General features: G+C 38.0%; 1 protein-coding gene across 3 annotated transcripts in view; it reads right to left on the reverse strand.

Moving 5' to 3' along the window:
• The window catches only part of SMPD3 (sphingomyelin phosphodiesterase 3), a 115,719-nt gene extending 90,251 nt beyond the window's left edge, over window positions 1-25,468 (reverse strand). Inside the window, exons 1-2 of one of the 3 annotated variants that reach the window (XM_061469000.1) lie at window positions 25,393-25,452; window positions 16,877-16,947 (exon numbers count right to left, since the gene is read on the reverse strand). The gene's annotated coding sequence lies outside the window, so the exon portion shown is untranslated. Of the gene's footprint in view, window positions 1-12,268; window positions 12,404-16,876; window positions 16,948-25,392 lie in introns of those variants that run through there. The other 2 variants (XM_061469002.1, XM_061469001.1) reach the window with 2 other exon arrangements.
• Window positions 25,469-25,678: the final 210 nt, after the last annotated feature.

The raw sequence follows: 25,678 nt of genomic DNA on the forward strand, positions 1-25,678 counted from the left end.
GCCAATCTATGTACTTCTCTGTAACTCAAATTATATACGTATAGCCTTTAAGGACTGTTTTCCCTTCATCCTATCCAGCACAGAATGTCAGTTTCCTCAAACTTCAGTATGTCCTCTTTTGGGCCACAGTAATGTTAGTTAAATTAATAAAAAAATGTTTGAAGTTCCAACTGAGCATTTAACATTTTCAGTGCTTATCCAAATTGAGTTGTATATGAAGTTATTTTACTTTCTCAGTAATCATCAAGCAGAAAATACAAAGCATCTATTAAATAAGTATCTGGTTTTAGATACATATCTTAACATCATGTAAACTGAAAATAAAAGGATGAAACCCGGTCCTCAGGTTTCACTATCTCTGGACATTCTTCATGTCACAGGCTTAAAATCTACTTGTAGAGAAGTGATTCTAACAAATAAGGGGTGCCCGTGGTCCTTCATCTACTGAAGGAAAAAAAAAAAAAAAGTGCTTTGTTGTGGGACAACAGCCATCTGAGAGTCCCAAGTAGTGCTTTTGCATTAAGGCTAAAGAAATACATGGAAAGACATCTACTGCAGACATACAAGCAGGACACAGGAATGGCAAACTGATTGTTTCTTACCATCATTCGACAAAACTTCACAGCCTTTAAGGATTAAACCCCACTGATTTCTTGAGGTTTTTATACTTCCTATCACAGTTCACCTGAGCAAAAACGGATAACTAACTGTTTGGAAACTGCAACTTTTTTCATTATTTATATGAGAAATTATATGTCTGCTTTAGTTTTTAAGTAACACTACAATGCTCTCTTTCCTTAGACATGTTGTTTCTTCATATTTTCTTTTACCTCTGTTTTACTTCAATTAATTGTTGCCTTTACCACAAGACTTCGAATTAACTATACAACACAACATACACCTGACATCAAGAAGAATGTTAAATACACAAAGTCAATAACCAAATGCTCTGTTTTTAAAAATGAATGAATTGGGTGCACTTTATAGAATAAGCATGTCTCTTTGTGAAGTGGTGACAGTCATTCAGCTGTGCTATATGTTAGTAACTGCAATATGTTACAAGTGATTACTTTTTGGACAAAGCCTATTCAGAGTAAATCTGTTCTACATTTAAACAGTCTCAGGACAGACCTATGTAGTTTAAACATTAGCTGAAGTGATATAAAACACAGCCAAATGTGTTGTGCTCTTCCTCCCCTACAAATCTATCCAAGAAGTTTCACAGGCATTAACAGATTGCTCTGATCTCTCTATAGCAGGTATTTTCTCTCAGATTTACAAAGCTGAAATGTACTGCACAATTAAGTGCTTACGTCTTCCCACTAACAAAAGAGGTTGTATATATGATTAGTTCAGATGATGTGTAGACAATGTTTACATTGTAGTGCACAAAGCTAGATAATTTTAATACCCCTCACAGAAGTGTCTTCCCTGGGCTTTGAGAATACTTTGAACTACTCTGTTTTGAACTTTCTGCCAGAACACCTGTTTCGTTGTCTTTGTTCTCCTGAACATACTAGCAAAAAAGGTCACTTGTATTAATAAAACATGTCAGTTTTAAAATTTTAACCATAATTAAACTGCAGAAAAACACTATCGTGAACAGAGAAATGCCTGAGCATTTAACAAATGGCTTCATATTTACAGAATGTTCTGGTAGTTAAGCATATTCAAATTTTTCATATAAGAGGATAGCACAAGGCCTTGTACAACTCAAACACTTAAAGATAAACAACATGCATGCTTTCTAGCTATAATCCCTAAATTGGTACTTTTCTCATAGATAATCCTTCAGCATTTTTAAAGACAGAAGGAAGCAAGATTTCAAAATATTACACAGGAAAAATATGCTGTAGCATCAGGGAAAGAACCCTGGAAAAGAACTGGGAAAGTTTCCCAGTTATCTTACATTCAGCCCATTAAGCCTCTTCATTTTTTTTTCAGGAAGCACAGTTTAACATGACGACATTCTAAATTGTGTGAATTTCACCCACCTCCAAACTTCACTACTTTTCAACTTGGTTTCTTTTTTTTTTTTTTGCTACACACGAAGGCTAAGAGTTAGAATGAAGGTTCCATACAAAAAACAAACAAACAAAAAAAAACAGAAAAAGTGATTCTGCCTCTCTCTGAAAAACAATAGGTATTTTCAGTAATCAGATTTATAGCAAAGAAAAATGAGGAATTGTGAAGTTAACAGTAGAATAGAACTAATTTCTGAAACCAGCAAAATCTTTCAAACAGTCTTTACTAGAGAAATAAAAGAATGCTACACAAAATGCTATCTCAAATAGGGATTAGAAACAGGAAGCTGTCATGTAAATTCTTTTCTACAGACACAGACTGAACAAGAATCAGAAATATGGCAGCTCCATGAGAGGTCACCATTAAAGTGACAAAAGGTACACTATTTCACAGGGAAAAGTAGTCCTGTGGTGATTTGACACCTGGAAATATTTGAATTTCTGATTCTAAAACAGCACACTGAAGACATTAGAACCAATGACAGTTTTAATGTTATGTAATTTTGTTCTTCAGAAGAATGAAGGATACAATGGCTGGACTTCATGAACTTAAAGTTGATTCTATGGTGATTATCACTGGACAAAAATTGAGCAACATTAAATACTGTTGATGTTTGAGACAATGCCATAAGTAATCTCCTAATACTCAGGAAGGGAAAAAAAAAGTCTACTACAAATTAACCACGTGTCTTCTTTCTCCATGCATTCTCTTCCGTCTCTCTAGAGGGTTTGCTATTCACTGTCAATTTTCTCATAAAAACATGAAACAGTCATCACACGAAGGGGGCTCCCAATTGTACTGGAGAGCCACAGACATTTCAAAGAACATCTAAATCTCAGAGGCCACAAACAGTTTTACAAGCTTATGACCTTTAATCTTTTGTAAATTCTTCTGGTTCTGAAAGCTGGAGTGCAACTCCAGTTTAGACGCAGGTTTTTAATTGGCTGACTATTTGACTTCAAAAGTAAACGGCAGATTTAGGTCAGATGCCAATTTATTATTTCCTTTATTTAAAACTTCATATAAAGAAGTCATCAACACAGTCCAAGATAGAAACCCAGTCAAAAGAAACTCTATTTTGGAATCCAGATACCTGATAAACAAGTTGCATATAGCACAGCAGATGATACGTGCACACTCAAGTAATTACAACTAACTGCTCATCTTATCTACCAGATGTACTTTCTCCAGTTTCAAACTTGAATTAAAACTTTGAATCAGTCTTCTTAGTTTTAAAGCAGTACTATCATCCCAAAGGATTCTACATTATTTTTTACCTAGTAACTAGATACTGTTTGCTGCCAAACACCAGCAAAATAAGTACTAAATAACGTAAGCCACATCCAAATCAGCTCTATGTGCAGGTAAAAAATGTTTGCAGTCTCCGCTGTAGCTTAACTATCTCAAGGAAAGAGAACAGCTGGGTACAATCCTTAGAAAAATGCAAACATTGCCACAGCACTATCTAATAGCAAGCAAAAAAATATACAGCAGAATGCAATTAGTGCTTTTTACATGAGTTCCTCAACCCCTGACTGTTGCAAGTGCTATGGACGCCCGAATGACTCAAATTTTACAAGTTTATTTCCAATGAAAAGCTCTGAGAGGGAAAAAAAAAAAATCTATTATGCACAATGCAATGACGTCACAGTAGATGCCCAACTTGAAATGAAACTTCATGTTGCCAATATTTTCCAGAACCACAGAAAACAACCTGTGGCAACAGGACATCAGAGTATGTCTATTCATTAGGACTCAAATCCCACTATATTTTGTCATAAATTATTCGGGCAACACTACTGGAACACAAAGACAAGATGCAGGGATGATGTTTCTATTGGCAAAACAGATTGAATGGCTACTTCTACCGAAGTCCTAACGGAACACAACAGATCCTTCAATGGTCATTTCTTCCCATTTTAGTCTCAGCAGTCCTTCCCTGCAGCATACAGCATCCTTCACGTATATTGCATAAGCTACTTTTTAGGGATTTGTAACAGCAGAATTTGAAAAAAAAAAAATAAAAGCACTAAAATATTTCCTTTGTTTGAAAAATCTATGCACAAAACTCAGCTTGTACTTTCCAAGAAATGTCAGCATTTTCAAATGTCAAATTTTTCATTCATATGAGGCAGAGGAATCTCACTACAGCTTCATTTTTATGATGGTACACTTTGTGGGCAGAGTTTGGGGATGGCTATGGCATGAAAATGGACAATCAAAACAGTCATCAATTTCCCATGCAATACAGCAGAAAAAGGTCTAATATTCTTTTTAATTTCACACTGATGTAATACACTTAAGATAAACAACCCCTAACATAGGTGGGGTTTTTTTCTTTAAGGTTCTAGCAAATCTTAATTCTCATAAAATATACACAGGAAGTCTGCACCCCAAAGCTGAAGAGAGGATCTAGAAATCTGTACTGTATAGCTCCTGAGAGTGACAGATGATATATAGAGAAAAAATAGACAACATTTAAAAGACTAAGCCACTCACTTGCAGCTGTAAAGTATGACTTCATTTTTAAGAATTTAGTCAGGTCAAAAATACTGGTAAAGTATGTATTTCTTACAAATTTTAATATACACACCTGCACATACTTAGATCTCAGAGACCAGTAGGGCTCCTCCTTTGATGATCATGGTTTATGGCATTAACAACTTAAGTTTCCGAAATTATGAACAATATTTCTGTACAGTCTTAAAGACCTAATAGTACTCTCTGATGCCAAAGAATTAATATTTTGTAAGGAACATAATACAAATTAAAATAAATAACTCCTTTCATATCTTAAGTCACTAAAAGCTACATGGATTCACATGGTATTTTTCAAAGTGACAGAGCACAAGACTGATGCTCATAGCTTCATTAGAAACATTTACATGTAAAACATTGCTTGTTCCAATCATTAATTTCTTTTGAGATTTATTATTGCCCTATAGTGCTTTTGTTTGAAAAGAGACTCTAGGGAGATGACACTTTCCTTGGTTAGAATTGTTATAGCTTGACAGAACGCATAAAAGGCAAACCGCCTCTTCTCCAGCTTTCAGCCTGAGCCAATCAAACACAGAAATTCTCAGCCTCTTCTAATCTTGAATTCTGTTTTTTTTAAAGTTTACAGAATAATTGTAGCTTTCGAGCACAGAATCGTTTTGTCACATAGCCCATTCTAGTTCATGAAAACGCTACTGGTGCCCTAAATACCAGTAATAAAAAAAAATTGTTCTTGGCATTGTAGACACATCAGCCTGATTAAAAATGATTGCATATTGTTAGCATTCATGCACATTTTATTACAAAGAAATGATCCTGAAAGGCACCTTACATTTACCTTCCCATCAAAAAATAATTTATACCTGGAAACATTATTTTTTATTCCCTCTTGAGCTGTTATTATAGGCCCCTGCAAGGATTCCTGGGACCAGCTGAGTTAAACGCTTCTACAAAGGGACAATCTCTGCACTGAAGAGCTTACAGAATCTTTATTTTTATTTTAGACAACTTGAAAGGAAGTAAAGTGACCTCAAGGGATATTCAGAGGCAGCTTCTTCTTAATGCAAAGGAAGGCAAAACAAAAGAGGCTGTTAGAAACCTTGAGAAATAAACAACCAAGACATTCTGACTGCTCATTTGTAGTTCAGAATAAAAACTAACAGCAAGTGAGGCAGCAGATAAGGCAGAGTAGAGTACAACTAAGCAGCTTTGTTTGGAAGTAGCTGGAAATATCTGATCACAAGTATACTTTAGAGGCATGCAAGGGAACCGCGCAGGGTGGCTAATCCAAGAACCAAGCAAATGACCTTAACAGCAGAGTTCTACACTGTTGTTAAGTAGAAAAAAATGGATTCAAGGTTCTTAGAGGAGTTGTTTTTTTCTCGGCATAAGGGAGAAGTCCAGGGTTTTGAAAGCTTTTTTTGGTGACTGAGTCTCTGGTTTTGCTCCAATTCAGTACAAGCTACTGTGACAAGCTATTAGAGGCAAGAGCATTTAACATTGCCCAAGAGTTTAATGCTTAAGAAGAGCCAAGCATTTATTTAATTAACCGTGGCACTCAAGCTACACCTGTACTATCCTTCAACCCTGGCTCCTCAGTTCTTGTAAAACCCCTGACTTTGGAAGTCACTTAGAAAATAAAAGTCCATAAAGGTCAGGACCACCCAAGTACTAAAAAGATACTTCATCACATACTGGAACAGAAGAAAAGCCAGAGTTGGACATGCAGTGTAATGTGGCCGAAGACCACAGATAATACAGACACCTGAGCTGGCATCAATTCAAACTAAAGCAGCCATATGATATGGCTCAGCCCTGTGTGGACACATCAAAATCGCATTTCGCTAACACAGCACTGGGGGTAAGCTAATCACCTCTGCCTCCCCCAAGCTCTGGCACCTTCCTAACAGTCCACCACATCCACTGCTAGCTCAGCAATTCCGTACGGAACTCCATGGCTCTATGTTATGCACCAGCTAGTAACCATGTTTAACAGTAACTGTAGCCATCTGTTTCCCTATTCCAAGTCCCCACTGAAAACATTTCTGACATCCGCACTGTCTCCATAGCACCTAGAACACTTAAGTGATTTTTTCCGGTTTTAAAGCAAACCAGAACAGAAAATTGGACAGATTTAAATGCAAGATGATATTTAATAATTCAATGAACTACTCCAAACAGCAAGTAGTAACTGAACTTTGTGCAAGTCCTTTATTCATATATTCATAGAAATTTTGACTTAGCCAGTGTGAACCTACGCAACCACCAGTAAAGATGGTTTTGCTCTTCTTCCTTCCTTCTGTATGCATTTTCACACTGACACAGGCACCTAAAGTAGCCCTGTACAGTCAACTGAACCAAGGAATCAATCGGTGCAGCTAAAATCTGTGTGCAGCAGCACTGCTTTATATCATCTTGAAACTGAGCATGGATCTGCACCACCAAAGTACTGTATTGTATCACAGCATGTCACACTGCAGCTGGCAACTTTGAAATCGTTATATGACTATTTGCAGATAAATTGGTAAAGAGGGCAAAAAGAGTAGCTAAATGAAACTCACTATTGCTTACAATTCTCTCAGTTAGAAGCCTTAACATTCCTACTGCACTGGATCTCTGTTCAGAAGTACCTTGAGTTTGACACACCTCCTCTGAAACAAAGAAAAAAAAGTACAGCTTTTGCCTCCACTTCTGTCATTTTTCTTAGATTTCACTCTTTACTGAACCAACAAAAGTTAAGTCCTTGCTGCTCAGGTTGATTACATTTTCTCTTGCACCAGGCCTCTGTAGAACTGTTTTTTCTTCAGAATGGAAATGTTCATACTTCTGAAGCAGTACTGAATCATTTGATAATGCACATGTAACTTATATGGACTCTGTCCCCTACTGTCCCTCTGCTTCCTCTAATCCTTTTAGTTTAATGTGCAAAATTTAGATCAGCCCCAGTGAAGTGATCCTCCAGCAGTCAGGAGTTTCTCTAACAAAGGTATCCTGTAAGATCAAGTAACAGTTTCACAAAATTCTAGTCACATGAGAGAAAGCACATTTTGGAAAGGCATACAAAGTTAGTTTCTAATATCTTAAATGACACAAGATGGTTACACTGATTTTATGTTAATGCTAGTAAATATTTGTTTTCTGAAGCACAAATAAATTATTTTACATTAAGTACTTGATTTTCAAAACTGAAAGCACATTAAACACTACAGCAGAAAATACACTTTCATGTTAGATATCTTTTTGGCAGTGTTCAAGGCCAGGGTGGACAGAGCCTTGGGTGACATGTTCTAGTGCGAGGTGTCCCTGCCCACAGCAGGGGGGCTGGAACTAGATGATATTAAGCTCTTTTCCTAATCCAAACCATTCTATGATTCTATTTTTAAGTGTAGTTTAGACATTACTTTCACAAACTGAACAAACATCCTCATACCAAACAGCTTGACCTTGCTTCAGTACAAGTGTTATGCAATACATAGAACTACAAAGGCAGGTATCCGCATAAGACACGAATTCCAGCCTGCAGCCTGGATGAACAGATGATGGCACAGTAACATTTAGCACTAACACTTCTTGGGTATTCTTTCAAAATAGCCGTTTATGAAAAACATCCTTTTGACAGATAGTGTATTGATAATTTTGTCTTCCTTTTGTCTCACTTTAAATTTTTGCTACATTGCTCTGGGTGTGTACCTTTCCTTACTAGGCCACTTCTTATCTTCATGCCTCTAATTGAAGAGTAATAAAGCCATAATGGGCTCACAATGAATCAGATTCACTGCATTAGCCTCACCAAATTAAATCTTCATTTGCAGAAGACCATTCAAGGAATACACATGAAAAACAGAGCTAAGTGATCCTCCCCCAAAACTGTGACAAATGAAGCTGATTATCATTATAAACACATGACATATTCTTTGTCCAACATGAGGCTGTGACTGCTGTGAATCACTCTGAGAGTTATTGTCTTAAATTTAGCCATTTTGAATTTACTTTCATTTGTTTATCTGAGGTTTACATAACTATTCTGTAAGTGCAACAGTAGCACATAGACACCATGCTTCCTACGCAAGAATTAGAGTATTAGAGTCTGCTTAATCTGGATTATTCAATGTCCATATTTAATCTGTGCAAGCACAGCACAAAAGAAGTACAATGCATGCAAAAAACACAGCTCTGTTTTGATTTGGTTTGTCTTTTCTTTCCCTCCTTAAAAATCCACAGAAAATTACTGGTTTGTTTCTTCAGATGCAACAATTATTTATTTGTTTCCCCAGGGTTTATGTTAGCATCAATTGATGGAGATTGTATATGAAAAGCTTTGTCGAAAGGCATACCAAATTATTATAAAACAGCCACGTTAGTATCTCCTGCACTTAAAACAGATTATATACTTTCTTCCTATTAAATGAAGTTGATCGCTATTTAATTTCTGCTTCTAAGGAAGCAGGACTAGTAAAATTTTCTGAGGAATCTTGCACTACATTCCCACTTGGCAAAACAGGCACATTGTGCACAGGTTCTATTCACCAGAAGTCATCACAAAGTTTGTGGGACTGCAAACTAAGAAAAAAATATATACACACACCTAAGCTTAAGGAAACTGGGCTTGACTTGGCCCAGAAATTCTTCCAAATCAATTTACAAAAACTTTGCATATTCGTAATTTGTGTCCTGATAATAAATTGATAAATCCCCATATAGAATTTACATAGCTATAGTAAGTACTTCTCATCAATGCAAGCTAATCTCCAACCACGTAAAATTTAACTAGCCAATATCTAATCAGACACAGTGATTTTTAAGGGACCAATGACAAGGCCAAAATATTGTACAAGTAGACAACTAAATTAACCTAAAATTAAAAGAATTACTCAAAACCAGAATTAAAAATCTTCTACGGTGCCTGAATCTGCAATAAATCATCACAGAACTAGACAGAAAAACTACCTGAATAAATATTACCACCCTGTAATAGCTCTGCCAGTAAAAAAACAAAACGAAAGCTTTCTTCTGATACAAAATATTAATTTTGTTTGTACTGCAACTATTTTAGTGCAGGACTCAACACTGTTAAATCAAAATAAGTAGAAATTGCACTATTGATTACATGGAAAGGGAATAAAAATGTTTATCCTGGCCTCCAGGACAGAAGGTAGCACACCTCTAGAAGCAGGTGGTTATCTCAGAACTCACAGTATTATTTTAATTAAAACATTTCAGTTCTGTACCTTCCCAAACACATATGACATTTTGGACTTACAGCTAGCAGCCTCCCTTTCAGAAAAGCTTATGCTTTAAATAAACACACAGCCAGAACAGAGGTAGCAAAACAACACTTTTCACTGCCAAGCTGGATCTCAACCTATAAAATTATTTGGCTGCCCATGCCATAGAGCTCACCCCTGTTTTACTTTGTGCTGGGTAGCAGCTCTGGGGTACTGAACTTAGTGGGGGCTGGTGTACAGCTTTTTGGGGGTTGTACATGGTATTACTGCCCTCATGGCTTTCTAAGAGTGTCATGCTTAGCAACAGGGACCAGATTTTCAACAGATCAGTTCAGTTAGACACAAAAACAAAATGGACAAATCTTCATAAGAGCTGAGAACAGACAGTGCTAACCTCTCTTGAAAATCTGTCTCCAATTATAGAGGCCAAGTACTTGAAAACCTGGCTCTGAGCTTACAAAAAAACGTTTTCATATGCTCAAAACCAATACTGCAGCCAGTAAAGCTTATGGAACTTCTGACACTGCACTTCTACCAGAGAAGGAGCAAGAGAAGAGGCAATATAAAACAGGTTGAGTAAACCCCCCAAATCTATTTTAAATGACAAAGCTTACTACTACATTTACTGACACTGTCCATGTGCTGGTCTGGGGGTTAGCCCCTCCTTTATTTATATATTAGTCTTTCTGAGCCAGAACTGAGCACCTCTTCCTTTTGCTAGTTCCTCACTCATGTCAACCTACAATATTGCAAGTGACAGTAGATGAGCTGGCCTGAAAGAAAAGCAGCAATTCCTCACTCTCTTTTCCTATAACCAAAATTGGTTGAATCTATGCAAATGAATTGAGTTTACACAACATGGGGAAAAAAAAAAGACAAAATAGAACATTAATCCAACTGGTAATTAATACAATCGGAAAAGAGAACATAGCTTTTGCTATTTAAGTGCACTAGGATGGTGTCACTTAGCTTTAACACACACTCCAGGAATCACTTCCCAAAAGAAACTAGTATGCAAAATGAGATTGGATTATACATTCTGAAGCTTTCACAACTTTGAACTTTAATATGGAATACAGAGGCCAAATTTCTGCCTTCAGCACAATTATTTGTCTCAAAGACAGGAATAAAAGTTGTTTTGTTACTGGAGTTTCTTTGAGGATATTTGAATTTAGCAGTACAGCAGTAGTTCCTTTAACTTTTAGGTTCAAATAGCAAGTTCAATTTGGCCAACTTATACAGTTATTACACTACAAAGTCAGCTTTCATCAGTTCCCTGAACTGCCATACAGAAAACGTAGAATCGTCACTTTTTTGCATTCTATGATTGGGACTGTAAGGAGAAGTCTCCAAGCATCTGTTAAGGAACTCTTGTCTTTAAAAGACATACATGACATTTAATGTAGAAGTGTTTGGCTTTTTGCTATTACCACCTGCCCTGGTAATTTCAACATTTTATTTTCTTAACACAAACTCTCTTCACCACAGTTACAAATATAGGCCTTTTAAAGAGGCAACATTAATTCAAGTTTATTTAAACATAGATGATTCTTATGAGACAACAAAAACATCAGGGACTAAATGTAAAAACCATCTAATACCCTAGCGTATAATTACATTATTCATTAGCAATGTAACTTCAAGTGAGTGTAATTTAATGTTTCCTTCCTGTCCCTTGAGCAAACACAACATGGAATAGTTAATCAATTTGATCCCAAGCTCCTAAATCCACTGTCAATAAAATCTGACACAGAGACTCATGGAAAAGCTCCACCCCAGCCTACCCTCACAGATCAAGAGAGTTTACCCAACTTAAAGGCTGACTTAAGAAGAGAGGATGGCAGATAGCCTGTGCTTCCTTCATCACTCAGCAGAAAGAAATTTCCCTGTAAGACTTGCGTACCATCTGTTGTTTCTTTTGAACAGCTCTATGTTTTGTGAGATGGGCTGGTCTTTCCTGAGGCTCATTGCAAATGGGCACATCTGCCCTCATCCTTACCTCAGACCTCCCCTTCCAACAAAATCAGTAACCAGGTTGCTTTGATCTCAGCTTGGTACAGTCTGGGTAAGGAACTGCACATGGATAAAAACCATGAAACTTTAGTGTTTTAGACAACCCCCCTATTGAAACTTTGTTTATATTACCAACAAACTGTTTAATAGCATAATTATTTAATAAAACTACTCCCATTTAAACACCTTTGCTCCATGCTGCTTAGCAGGGTCAATTTCCAACAACTACACTGGAGAAACAGAATTAGGAGAGCTTTACAAAAAAAACCCTCTGAGGAGCAAGGAGACCTGGCACACACAGCAGCGGCAGGCCACGCCCTCACCTCACTGCGCCTTGCCAGCCCTCCCGGTCCTCCTCCCCGTCGCTCAGCTGCCCCTTCGCCACCGCTTACCTACGCTTTTTTTCCCTCTTTTATTTTTTTCCTCCTTCTTTTGCCAGGCTAGCGAGGTAAGGCCAAGGAAAAGATGAACGAAGAAAGCCGGTTTTGGTTAACTGCCTGCGGGCTTACCTTCCCCGACGAGGTGGCACCTCCACAAACCCTTCAGTCCTCGCCTGCCCTGAGAGTACTCTAATGGCACCCACATCCTCCTGCAGGCAAGGGAGGGGAAAAACCGCGCTCCCACCGCCCTCGCGTTAATTGGTTGCTCGGCAGGAGAGGCGGAGACACGGCGGGAAAGCACCAGCCAGGGGCGCTGCAGGGCTGGGGAGAGCACGGAATGGGTTGGTGAAGGGCGCGCTCTCTCGTTCCTGGGAGCCAGGTGCTCGGCTTTGGTGAGGAGTGAAACATCAGTTGGTGTTTTCCAGGTGAAGTCTAATCTGTATGTTACGCTTCTAATCTGTATGTTTGGAGCTATACTTAGCTTCAGAGGTAAAGTGTCAGTGCCCTCTTGAGGTACAGCCTTGTTTTACCTAACCTGTATCTTTCCAATACCATGCAACAAACTCTTTAACAGCACAGTCACCTTTTAAACCAGGAAAAAGGTGGCTCAACTGATTATGATTAATAAACCCTGATATCTTTACTGATGCTGAACTGGCTGGCTGGCTTGCTGACTATTAGCCCACTTCTATAATTTCCTAAACTGGGAAGTGACTCAGGTACAAGACTAGAGGATTGAGTGTAAGTCTGGCAGAAGTTGACTGCTTTAAGTGAGTGCTGTGCGGGAGAGATCATATTCTTCTCTGGGATGTTGGGAGAGCTGTTCATGTTGCCTGTTTGGCCTTCAGGGAGTTTTGTTACTTAGTCCCTCCTGGCACACTGTAGCAGCAATGGCTTTCCTAACCTTTCCCTATTGCTTCAGGTCGCTGCTGCCTTCTAGAAGAACTAAAACACAAAAGGTAGGAAAGGGGAACTTGAAATGGCCTGAAGAAAGCAAATATCATGAAAGGGCATGTTAATGTCTGAAATATCTGTATAGATAGTTAGATAGCAGGGTGTGGAGTTAGCGGGATGACTGCTGATGACTTCTGGTTGTTTTGTTTTTTTTTTCCTGAACTGTAAACATATTAATTATTTTTTGTCAGTTGCAGTGGCTTATTTTTGTCATTCTGATGATTATTCTTATGTTCATTATTACATTAATGGTTTGTTCAACTCTGTTTTATGTACACAAAAGTCTGGGATGGGTACTTCATAATTATGTTGGCTTTTTGCATTGTGTGATCTATAATGTTTTGGAGCCATCCCATACAATTTATTTAATTAGGTTGCTTGGCCTGTGTATTAAAAATCTTTCAGCATCTTTGAAAGTAACCTAATTTTCTGAATATAAGAAAGATAATCTTATTTTGTAAGAAATTTGACAGGATTTTCAATATTCTATTTGGCCATGTCACAGCCATATTTCTTCTGCAGTACTGGTAAAAGTCTTAGTATATCTTAAAGAATTTTGAATTTTGAAAGAGCTGTCTTAAGCAATAAGCTTCTTTTTTTTTTTCCCCCCACTTAAACCATATAGCTTCTTAATATAGTATGTTTCATGAAAACAGCATATACTGAAGTGTGTATCTATATAGTAATGCAACTCCAAATACATAAGCACCAACACAGAACTCAAAAGAAGGATGTGGTTTTCCTCTTGTTCTTGATGACTGGCAATAGCAATGGGCTGCAAAAGTAGTAAAAAGTAAACTGGCTAATCAGTAGTCAGTGTAGAACCTGTTTATTTAGGTGCCTATTATGAATACTGTTATGCATCTTTTTTGTCAGAGCTATAGCTTCTTATGATGGTATCAAGTGCTAATAAAATTTGAGATCAATTTTAATGAGACCTTTGGACACCTGACTGTGAATGCACAACTGCTCAGTTCTCAAACTTGTTCTTCCTGCAACCCCCACTTCCCTGTGGGGGAATATGTTGTGGCCAAATTTTCCAAAAATATGTTGTGACCAAATTTTCCGTGTGTTAGGGGTTTTTGTGTGTGGTGGTTTGTTGGTTTTGTTTTTTTTGGTTTTTGGTTTGTTTTTTTTTTTTTAATATGAACTGAATTGTGTGGTTTGTACTAGAAGTATTTGAAAGCATGTGGAAACTTGATTGCAGATATTAAGTGGGTCTCAAGACACAGGTATTGCAGTTGACTGTTAAGAATTTCTGCAATCCTGCTGATAGTAAACCTGCAGCTGTGAGAAATGCAAGCTTCATGGGAACTGTTTTCCTTTAGTAGACAAACTTCAAAGCTGGGGTGGGAAGGAGGGCACAATTCTTAGCTTCTGATACTTTTTCATATTGAATACCAAGAGGTAGCTTTTAGCAAATGGATTCTAGGTGATAGATTTATCTTTTCAGTGCTATGTCTATTGAGCATTATACATTTTTGAACTGTTTGCTGTGGTTTTATCAGGTGATGCATGACCTTTTAATTATTCTATCATCTTTCTGTTTCTGTACTGGTGGTGAACTGTCAAGCTTGTTGCCTACAGTTCAGCATATCATCCAAATTTTTACAAAAACTGTTCAAATTGCACGATTCCTTTCATTCATTTAAGTGCTTGGCAGCAGTTCGTTCCTGGGTATAGCTGCTGTTTTTCCTCTCTACTGAATGTTCTAGCTCTTGCAATGTCAGTTCCTTCACCAGCCATCTGTCTTGCTGGCTCACTCACTATCTTAACAGCTCTTCTTCTCAGACTAGATGCAAGTCCTAGAGAGTACACCATCAGCTGTTATTTTTTTATTCAGAGGCTTTTAAAACAATTGTTGCTGCACACAAATATCCTATATTTCAATCCTCTCTATACAGTCCTCGGCACTTAGGGTTGCTTTCTATAGCCTCCTCTTTTCTTCTGGGTTCTTTTGCAATTTGTTTTTCTATCACTTCATTCATTTTCCTAAAACATTCAGAGTATTTTTTTTCAGTTTGACAACCTAGCTTGCCCTGAATTCTATGTAGAAAGTCAATGTCCAAATGCAAGGAAAGTCTAATCCAGTTCTGTTTGTTGTTTACCAGTAATTCTGTTCTTTAAAAATCACTGAGAGGCATCTAAATACTTTCAAATACTAGATAAATCAGGTAATAGCTCCTGAGAAACACAAGATCAATATCGTTTGTTAAGAAGTAGAGGACAACTTTTTAGAATTACAGATAGGATAGATGCCCTTGTAGCTGGCATATTGCTAAACAATCTAGCCATCTTTTTTATTAAAAGTTCTATTTGCTTGTAAGCCACTCAGGCCAGGCTGAAAAATTGCTTTATGAAGCCCCAACTGTATAGTATCTTCTTTTATAGTAGCAGTTTGTTTTATTTTTGTACACTCTACTAGTTTTATAATCTGCCAATAGCAAAGGTTCATTTAGTTAGTGTTTAGAGCATTATAAACTGCTACTTGGTGTTAGTGCAATTATCAAGGGTAGAAATGAATGTTTTAATAAAGATAGGGGCATACCAGGCTTTTTTAATTAATGTTGATAAGCCTTTCTCAGACCCTCTGCTTCTTTCCCGGACAAATTCAAATACTGTTTATTGCCAGTGCCAATTAGTCAGCCAAGCATCTGTAGCTGGCAGCTGCCCTCATCAAGAAAGACCCAGGAGATTAAAACTCCTGAGAGACTGATTTGCATGCTGGATGCTACTGTTTGTCATTTTCTGAGTGTCTTTCATATATGTTGTTTCTTGATAAAGAAAACAGAGTGTGCTTAGTTTGTAACTAAGAATTCGTAAGCTGGATTTTATTTCCCCAGCGTACTTATGATCTCCAGGGTAAATTTAGACCTGTCGTTTAATATCTCCAGTGAGGGACTGTCTATGTGAGGAAGGTTTGTTTCCAAACTAAGCTATTGCAGCTGAAACAGGTCTTCTCCCATTGTGATGATGTTATGCTGGTAAAGGTGTGTTCATAATAGCTGGGTGTGTTTTCGGCTGCAAAGTTAAAGCAGTATTGCTATATTGGTAACAGACTTTGTGCTTGTATAGTAATTCCAGTGGTATGGAAAAGCTTGTCATCTTACTAAAAGTTACACAGTGTCTTTCTGGAATTCCCTAGACTTTTTTTGTGTAGTCTTTGTGCACAGAAAGTGAAAACAATCAAGTAAGAAAACAGGATGGAGGAGAGAGAGAGTATAAATTGATTTATATTTTTTCTTTCCAGCAAGTCAAATTCCTGCATCCGACAGGAAATTGGGTGCAGGATTCCTGACCTTCAATAGGAAGGTAGCGTAGTGGTAGCATTTGAGACTGCAGAAGGTGTCTCCAAAACCCTATTAAGTGAGGTTCTCATGTGTGCTCATAACAAGCACTTATGATTAAGTATGACTGTGAGAGGCAGATAAATTTGAAAATGTCCAGAATTCTGCAACTGTGAACTGGCAACTGATAAACTTTTCCTCTCATTGAGTGAAGCTGTAGATATCTTATACTAAAAAAAGCATGTAGTCAAACCCAAGGAAGCTGCAGACAGAAGCTGGTAAACTACAACTTCCCTCATTGTCACTAGGATGTACCCTGGACTCAAACTAAGCGTTATGCCATTACTGTTAAGGAATGTCATCACTGTTAGGTGAACATGCTGCCTATGTTAATTTACTGTGCTGGAAAAAACAACTAATCTCTCTCCAGAAGAATAAAACTATTCACCAGAATGTGATTGGAAAGATATTTTAAGAGCAGACAAAATCCACTTACATGCCAGGGTAGAAGGAACTGTCTGCTTCTTGCATCCTATTAACTAGAAGGCATCTCTCAATTAACTCTCTCTGGGGAAAAAAAAAAAAAATCATTAGGCTTCACAAGATTTTAAATTTTTTGCTTTAAATAATCACTGTTACTAGAGAGAATTCCTGCTAACAAACCAGTCAAAATTTGAACCAATATAGTTCAGGAAGTGAAGTGAATAAAAAGAAAAAGAAAAAGAAATAAAAATTGACTTCTGCATTACATTAATGCAATCTTTGCATCGTGGAAAACAGAGGCTTTAGCTTCATCATAGTTTTGACATTGTATTCTAATTAGATTTACATTTTATTAAAACTATCTGAATAAGTCACACTTCAGTTGCTAAGACAAGCTCATCTGTAACATCCTAAAGTAATAGAAACATCACTGTGTAAGGCTTATTAAACTTCCCACACTTTCTTAAACAAGGCAGACTGACTTACAGTTGGTTCAATAAGAATTTAGATTGAGTAACTTTCCATATTCTGTAAAAATGAATAATATAATATGGTATAACTTGTGGTGCAGACCTAATGACTGTGTATAGGTAAGTTCTGAATGGAGAAATCTGGAGCTGGGCCATACAACATTGTCAGAAGTAGTTCTTCAGAGGCAGATTATGAAATTAGAACTGTAATCTCTGCTTGACATAGAGTTAATATGCAGCTTTTCCAGGGCTGAAGCTGTTTACTGTTTCTTCCATCTGTCAGGATTTTCCTAGGTTCTATGGGAAATGCATACATACATTTGAAACTGAGATTGCATAGAGGAAAACTTTTTTTGTGGGTATGTTACAGAGTCCTTCGTAAGAATTGTAGGTAGCCGCTGGCAGACCACCAGGTAAAGGATTGAATGGATGTAATGGAAGTAGTTATTTACAATAATTAAAAAAATTAAAAATCCTTTTTTCCCCTCTTCTGTGTGACACTTGAAACTTGTCTGTGTGAGAGAAATTAGTGAGAAAAATAACAGTTAAAAGCATTAAGACCTGAGGGGAATGACTGACCTGAATGGAAGCCTATGTTGGGTTTTCTTTTAGCTTTTTTTTGTGTGTGTGCTGAGTCTGCAAGGTTAATGTATAAACTAAACTTATAGGACTTTACCTTTGTGAAATAATGAAATCAAGTATCACATTAGATGGCAGAGATGAACTCTCCGTATTGTTGTAAGTTACTTGTGCAGACTGTCTTGGAAAGTCAAAACATGTTGAAGAAATACTTACTTTGTGCTGACCTAGTGATCTGTAAGGTAATTTTCTGCACCTATAGATTGACTCTTGTGTTCCATAGCCTTTTCTTGCAGTACCAAAACACAGACTAGTACAATTAGATGTGTGCATCAGCAGCCTGTGTACTGTATTTCGGAGAAACTTTCAGTAAAGGTTCATATGTTCAATGAAAATTTAGCTGTGCCTGTGATTTTTCACCTTAAGTACCTTGAATACATGACTATTTTGCTTTGGAATACATAAAGAGCAGAATACTGGGCTAAAGCTGAAGTTTGAGAAGCACTCAGAAGACTCCCTTTCTAAAAATTCCAGTTTTCTAGTTCTGTCACTCATGTTGTTTGAAAATTAAGAGTTTAGCTAGGAAGCTGAAAGGACAAAGGGCCTTCTCTCAGTGAACAAAAATCATTTTATACCTAAGATATGCCCATACATTTACAGCAGTATACAACTGAATTGGATCTGCCACTCTGTGGTAGTCATCATCTTGTGCTTTGCTTTGTTTCCATTGTACATTGCTCTTTGAAAGGAATGCTTATCATACAGCTGATACCATGTCAACAATGAGAGTAATATACATAATTGCACTTCATCAGGATGGGTTTTTTTCAGTAATTTTTCCACCTTTGGTGTGGGAGTAAGAAAAGTTTCCCCAGGACTAAAAACAATGAAGTGCTGTTTTTAGACTATACAGTCATCTTTACTTTTGCGTTGTCTTGCTATGTTTGAAGGGTACATGCAGTTAAAAGTTAAAGCTCCATAGAGCTTTAAGTTTCATCATGAAAAACTGAGGATATGTGCATCCTCTCTGACTAGCAAAAATCATCTCCAGTGTGTGTGTCAGAAAAATATGGATACTTATGGTTAGGAATTAATTATGGGCACTAATTGTCAGGTTTTCTTCCTCCCTCTCTTTCTCAAAGAGGCACTAAGGGATTCCAGCATGGATTTAATCCTTCTTTACTCTCACTCATGAGAACACAAACTTCTCTCTACCCTCTGAATAGATTTTACTGACGTATCCCAGTCTCACATAGAAACAATAAGATTAACAAGATTCTTATCTTCATTGGTCTCTGCCAGTTCTTCAGCTTGGATAAGAAACTCCTGTCTGTGTTTTCTAGACTTTCCCTGTCTTTTCCTTCTGCTGCTAGGGTCATCAGTGGAGGTCAGCTTTTGAGCTGAATGAAGCATTTCTATAGAAAAAGCTTTGAGACTTTGATCTCCCTTCTGTATGGCAGTACTGTTTTACAGAAGTAACTGTGCTAAGGAGTCACGAACTGATAACTTCTTCTTCCAGTCTGTGATATTTGAAGTGTTTCAGGGCATACCCACTATTTTAATGTAATTTCTCACCGAGACAGAATTTCTCATTATTGTCAGTATCAGTGGCAGACAGTTCTGCTTAGCAGTATGGGAAGGGTGGAATAGCCTATATAGAAAGCTATAACCTCTCAACTGATAGCTGCTAAATTATTTTGGAACTAATATTATCTCTTCCCAGGCAGGGTTAAATTCTGCCTTTTCTCCACCCATTAACTGCTTGATAATGAAGGAAAACAGAGTTTCACAACTCCCTGAGGCAAGTGATCCTGAGTCTTTCTGCTAGCTTCTTTGCAGTTACTCTAAAGAGTCTATGGATTTTACTGCTTTTTCTAACATAGCTTTCAGTAAATTAAGGGAGTAAAGTGACTATCTAACTCCTCTTTTGGCAGAGAGAAGATTAAAGCAAGACATCCTGCTTAAAAGTGAATAGCTTCTACTGTACTTGAAGCACAGTATAGGTGGGAAAGAACAAAAAAAAACCTGAAGCCTGATTTGAAGCAAAACTATTAATCAAATGGTAATTTGTTTAGAAATAGTCAGGAGGGACAGATGGAATCCTGTGGTTCTCTGTTCTCCTTCAGTCAGTTTTTAAAAAATTTTGAAAGCTTGTGTACTTTTGAGCGGCAAATGCGGCTTGTCAGAAGTTATTTTTGTTATTTTTAATACTGAAATAGATTGTGCTTGAGTTACAGCAGTTGACAGAAGTCTTAAGTACCACAAAGCAAATACTTGCATTTATTATCTCATCTTTCAGATTTAAGGACCTATATGTGATTAAACTTTGAAATTGTGTAACAGTAATAGAAGGCTGTTCAAATTGATGCCTTTTAGCGGGAAAGGGGGTGGGAGTTGGTGTGATAGTACAATAAATAAATATTAAGCTTTTTCTTAGGTGTATTCTTTAAGACAGTATTCAGCTACCCAGAGCAGTGTCTAGGACACTCTCTCTGCAGTTCACATTACATTGGTAGTGCATCTTGTGGTATTTTTCCCATGAGACAGTGATACAAGTCTAAGCCCTGATGTGTATTTCATATTTAAATCAGAACTTCTTAGCTTATGTTGTCTAATTGTAACATATTTTCTAGTAGCATACTTCTGGAGTAAACATCCTCTTGATTAGCTGAAGAATATACAGTTTGAATGATCCCAAAACTGAACAGAGCTGTTAAATCTTGTTCTAATTGTGTAGTTGAGCTGTGCCATAGGTCACGTGCCAGTTTCAAGATTCAGGTTTCAACAGATGCTGTGGAAATATTAACAAAGGTCACCTTAAATAATTGTTTCCCATATTTGTAAGATGCTAGTTTAATGTTTACGTACTCTGTGTATGTGATGCTGAAATTTTTAATGCACTTTCAAAGCAGATACCAAAGCTTGTCATCAGGGACGCTCTCTAACTGCAAATGTCAGCAAGAATAGTCCCTATCTGCCGGCATAAAGCTAAGAGAACAGGCAGAAGCTAAACTTATGAGTTGAATATTGGTTGTGCCTAGATGACTTTTCTTTTGTAATGTCCGAGACGTCTTGGGTTCAGATCTGAAGAAGACTGTATGGTCATCTTAAACTGAAGCTAATGAAAATTCTGAAGCTAATAGAAATTCTGGCTGTTTGAGAATTTTTAAAGAATTTGGTCCTGTGTGTTTCACATTTAACTCCTAAGAGTCTGTATTTGCAAATTTTGTACAGTTGTATTTTTTGAGGACAAGTAGCAGGAGGTTTAAAAAACAAACAAACAAACAAAAACAAACCTACCCAAACACAACAAAAACCACCCTTTTTTTTATAGCAGCTGAAGAGATGTCTCAAAAAAAGGCAAAAAAGAAACCTGAAGAATGAAAGAATGACAGAATAAGTTCTGTGCAGTTCTTGTACTTGAACTAGCATTGGTTCATATGATCTGTGCTAGCTGTAGAATAGCAGGTGAGTGAAGAATACAAACCTACTTAGAAGCATTTAACCTGAAACCTAGTAGGCCAGCAGCCATAGGGAATAAACATCACACAGAACAGCAGGCATGCTGCCCAGGCATCCTCTCCAATTGAGGAGACTGGGGTCAGCTCACCGACAGAGTGCTTTCTTTCTGTTCTTTAAATATACTTGTTAAACCTCAGACTTGTAAAGCAAGATTCAAGACAGAGATGTCTCAGTCTCCCTTCACTGCGATTTTCTATAATCAGGAAGTTGCTTGCTCCAGCTTTGACTTAAGGGGATGTTTGCTGCTCACTTCATTAAGTATGGCAACACTCTGACTGCTGTTTTGGAGTAAAAGCTGAGTGACCCTGACAGTGTAACTGTCAAAGGGCAGTGTTTGCATGTCTAAGTCAGGAATCTCCAAAATCTGGTGACTTCCTTGTGGATAAATAAAACCTTATGTGCAGGGCTTGCTCTCTATCCCATCTTCTTCCTCTTCTTATCCCCAGCCCAAGCACTAGAAACAAAGTTGAGCAGAACTTAGTCAAGAAACAAAATGTTGTATTCATTGCAATTACGTGTTTCTTAAACTACTTGTTCAAGAGAAACTAAAATGGAAGTGAAAACTTCTGCACAAATCTTTGACAGCATTGTATTCTCAGCCCAAATTATGAACTATTCCTTTCGATAAGCAATGGCACAATTCAACTGTTTTCCCAGATTTTGCATTGAGTTTGACCTGCAATACATGAAAGTACATGATTATATCAATCATGCTTAGAGTGCAGTGACAGTTTTCTTCTGTTTACTCTTGAGCATAGCAGAGAACTTAATATAAATGCTTAAAATCTATAGTTAAAGATTCACAAATTAGGAGCTATACCTTCAAAAATTACTGAGAATATTACTCGCCACTTGGAGCGAGTGACCAGAATTGCTCTTTTTAAATTAGCAGGCCCTCTTTTGTAGGAGGAAGCCATTCAGCAACCGCTTATTGCATTGTGCATTTAAATATATTCTTGGAAGGGTAGATTTTGGAGTATCATACTAACAATTTAAAGACATTTAGGGGGATAAGTTATATTTAATGCTAAGCATTGCTAGAATTCAAGCACTATACAATACATAAAATTATTCTTTCTCTTTTTAGAATTGTAGAAAATGCATGGGTCATGTCAACCACAATCCACAAACCACACAGTACAGAACATCATATTAGAAGAATTTTTTGGTAATACAGGGTACTTTGGTTCTTCTTCATAAATGTTTATGTCTTGTCACTCTCCCTTACATAGATAGCAGTAAAAAAGCACTAATCTCTGCTTTTCAATAGCATATTGATTTTTAACTGCAGCATTTTTGTACAGATTGTGCTTATAAGGGTTTTTTTAATCTTTAAAATAATAATAATAATAATAAAAAAAAAATCCTTGGTGCATTGCTATGTAGTGGGATCATAACAGTGGCTCTCATGCTAAAAATATTTCCAGGTCAGTGGTTTTTGTGCAAGTCTTTTCAAAAAGTAGTCTCAAGTGTAACAGAAACATTTCCATGACTTCAGCAATTTACTACAGAACTTAAAATAAACATTTTCACTAAGAGATTGCAACTTGAGATTTACTGTGCTGAATGCATTATAACTGGACAGGGAAAGTTGTCATGAATCCTACATCAGGAAAATATTGATTGTTTATTGCTGGAGCTGACATGTAAGCAGTTAACATAAATGTTCTATTTGCAATAGCCTTTAGCATAAACAATGTCAGGGTAACAAGAGTGTCCTATTAAAAATAGTTTGGGAAGACCAGATTGCTGGCTCTATTAAAAGCATACCACACTAGCTTCGTTTGCACAAAGCAGCTTTGTCTTTGTCCTAACTGACCAGGTGAAAATATGAATGTGGTAGCAGGCACTAAATCCCAGTTTATGAATTATGGCAGTGCAGGGGTGTGGTCAGAGCTTAGTTTTTCTGGTATTTTAGTGGCTTCTCAAGGGCTTTTGCAGGCAGCAGCAACTGAAGATATACAACTGAAATGTTTACAGTGCCCTTCTGGTATTAAGCTTTTTCATTCCTACCCAAAAATGAGAACCTGTTTAAGGCTTAAGTGTCCTTTTAAATGAGATACAAACTGGTACTGTGAGAGATTCAGGCTGGGTTAGGCAGTGTACGCTATGGTTACCATCACTAAACAGAGCTAGATCAAAATGATTGACTTGTCACTCTATAGTAATTGTTCCCTGGGGAAAAGATTCAATAACATAGCTTAAATCACACATAGCTGATCACGTGCTCGAAGGCTTCTATGGTGCCGAGACTAAAAGGCAGAGAGGTAAGGAGGAGCTCTGTCAAGAAATCTTTAATTCTACTGGCAGGGGGGGAAGCTTGCCTTGCATGCAGCCATGCACAAATTGATTTTAATTTTACAGTAATGTGCTATTAACTCAGTTCCTAAAAGGCTACTTTTGAGGGTCCAACGTTATGCCCCTGTGTGTCCAAGGTACCCATCGGAAGGAGAGTTTTTGGATGTGCAATGACTGTGGCATGGTACCCAACCTGTTCAACTTTTTTATTACAGTAAAGCACAAAAACTGTTAAACTGTAGCCTATATAAGATAAATGTAATATATGTTATCTTCATAATGAATTGCATACATAACTATTAAAATTATTAGATGGGGGAAAAAAAAAAAGTCTAATCAATGAAACATGAGCAATACTAAGCTTTTATCCAGACTGGAGAAGCTTTAATAACATGGGAACTGATTAACTTGCTTTTAAATACCTGCCTTACCTATTTCAGCAATTGCCTTCTGGCTCTCTTCCTGCTTTAATACATGATATAGCAATGTGAGGAGTGGGGGATGTCTTATACACAATGAAATTATTTCTTGATGCAGGGCAAAAGTGTTACAACTCTGCTAAATAGACTGCATTTGGTTTTCTTAAGGAATTTTTTAATCTTAGTTTGTTTCTTCAGTTTCTTGTCAAAGAAATAATCCACATAGAAGCTCTGTGAGTTACTGGTCTGGCTGCAGGCAGTCTCCTAGGCTAAACTTTTCTATCTACACCCAAGAGGAGTGCTGAATTTGTTTTGCCAGCCTCCCACTTCCCATGCCACTCTGAGAAATTGTAAGTCAACCTGTATTACCAATCAAGAAAAAAAAAATATAGCTGCAGCCTACTCTAGGGTAAAGCATAGTCTTTTGACAGCTAAGAAATCTTTGACAACAGAAGCTACCACACATGGAAGCATTTAATAACACTTGCTGCTTGATTATGCATGTTTAATACGCTTGCTCAATTCCCTGTTCATCACCCAGCACTGAAGGGGAAGCCTGAAGCATCAGGTACAGCAGTGCAATTCTGGGCTGTAAATGAGTTCATGTAGGACAGAACTTGTCATTTGGCCTTAAACATAGTGGAATTTTGTCCTCTCTTCTGTGACACCTATTCACAGGAACACTATGCCTGCTAGTCTCTCTCTGCTGATTGTCTTGGCTCTTGGGGGTTGCAGGGTAGTAATCCATGCAAAAATAAGAAATTACTGCTGTGCAAATCTATACAAGCGCTACAGCTAAGGAGGGTACTCGAGGAAACCATTTTGCAGTCTTGACTAGAGCACTCCCATACCTGTACGACAAACACTGCCTTATCTCTTCCACTGCTAAACCACGAGAATGGAACAATATTCCAAGACCAAATTAATATATTTAGATGTCTGGGGTTTTTTTCCTATATATAACTAAGCACAGCTATTTGCAGTTAACCAGTCATCGTTCTATTCTCTTCCCTTTCCCATCCCCCGGAAATTAACGAAACTACTTAAAGAGCCTGTGCGCTGCACCGCTTTGTTCCTCGCGGTCCACCTCACAGTGCTCGCTCCCTGCCAGACAGCTCGCATCTCTATCAGTCTCCGGTTCTGGGTGCCAAAAATCCCCTCGAACCGAACCCCGCCGGCAGCTAGGGGCCGAGGTGCTGGCGGGGGTGCAATGCGGATGGGAGGGGAGAGGGAAGCTTTACCTTCCGTGTTCTCCCGCGGAGCCAGGGGCGCCTGGATTTGCTGCATCCACGCCTGGGGGCGGCGGGCGGGTGGGCGGGCGCTCAGAGCGCCTGGCGGAGGCGGCTGCTCGCCACGGTCATCGCCGCTCCGGGGAGCAGTGGGAAGGCAGCGCTGCCGGAGTCTCCGACAGCCGCGGGAAGACTCAGCACCTGGGCGCTGAACAGCTCCACAGAGCGCCACAGGCAGGGCTGGCGCCGCGCTCCCCGCCCCTGGGCGCGGTACGGCCGCGCCACCGCCCGCCTCCCA

This window comes from Pezoporus flaviventris, unplaced genomic scaffold, assembly GCF_033815535.1.
Source record: "Pezoporus flaviventris isolate CSIRO_AGI_PZ_B2104156 unplaced genomic scaffold, CSIRO_AGI_Pfla_v1 ptg000054l, whole genome shotgun sequence".
In the NCBI taxonomy this organism is placed as follows: Eukaryota; Metazoa; Chordata; class Aves; order Psittaciformes; family Psittacidae; genus Pezoporus; species Pezoporus flaviventris.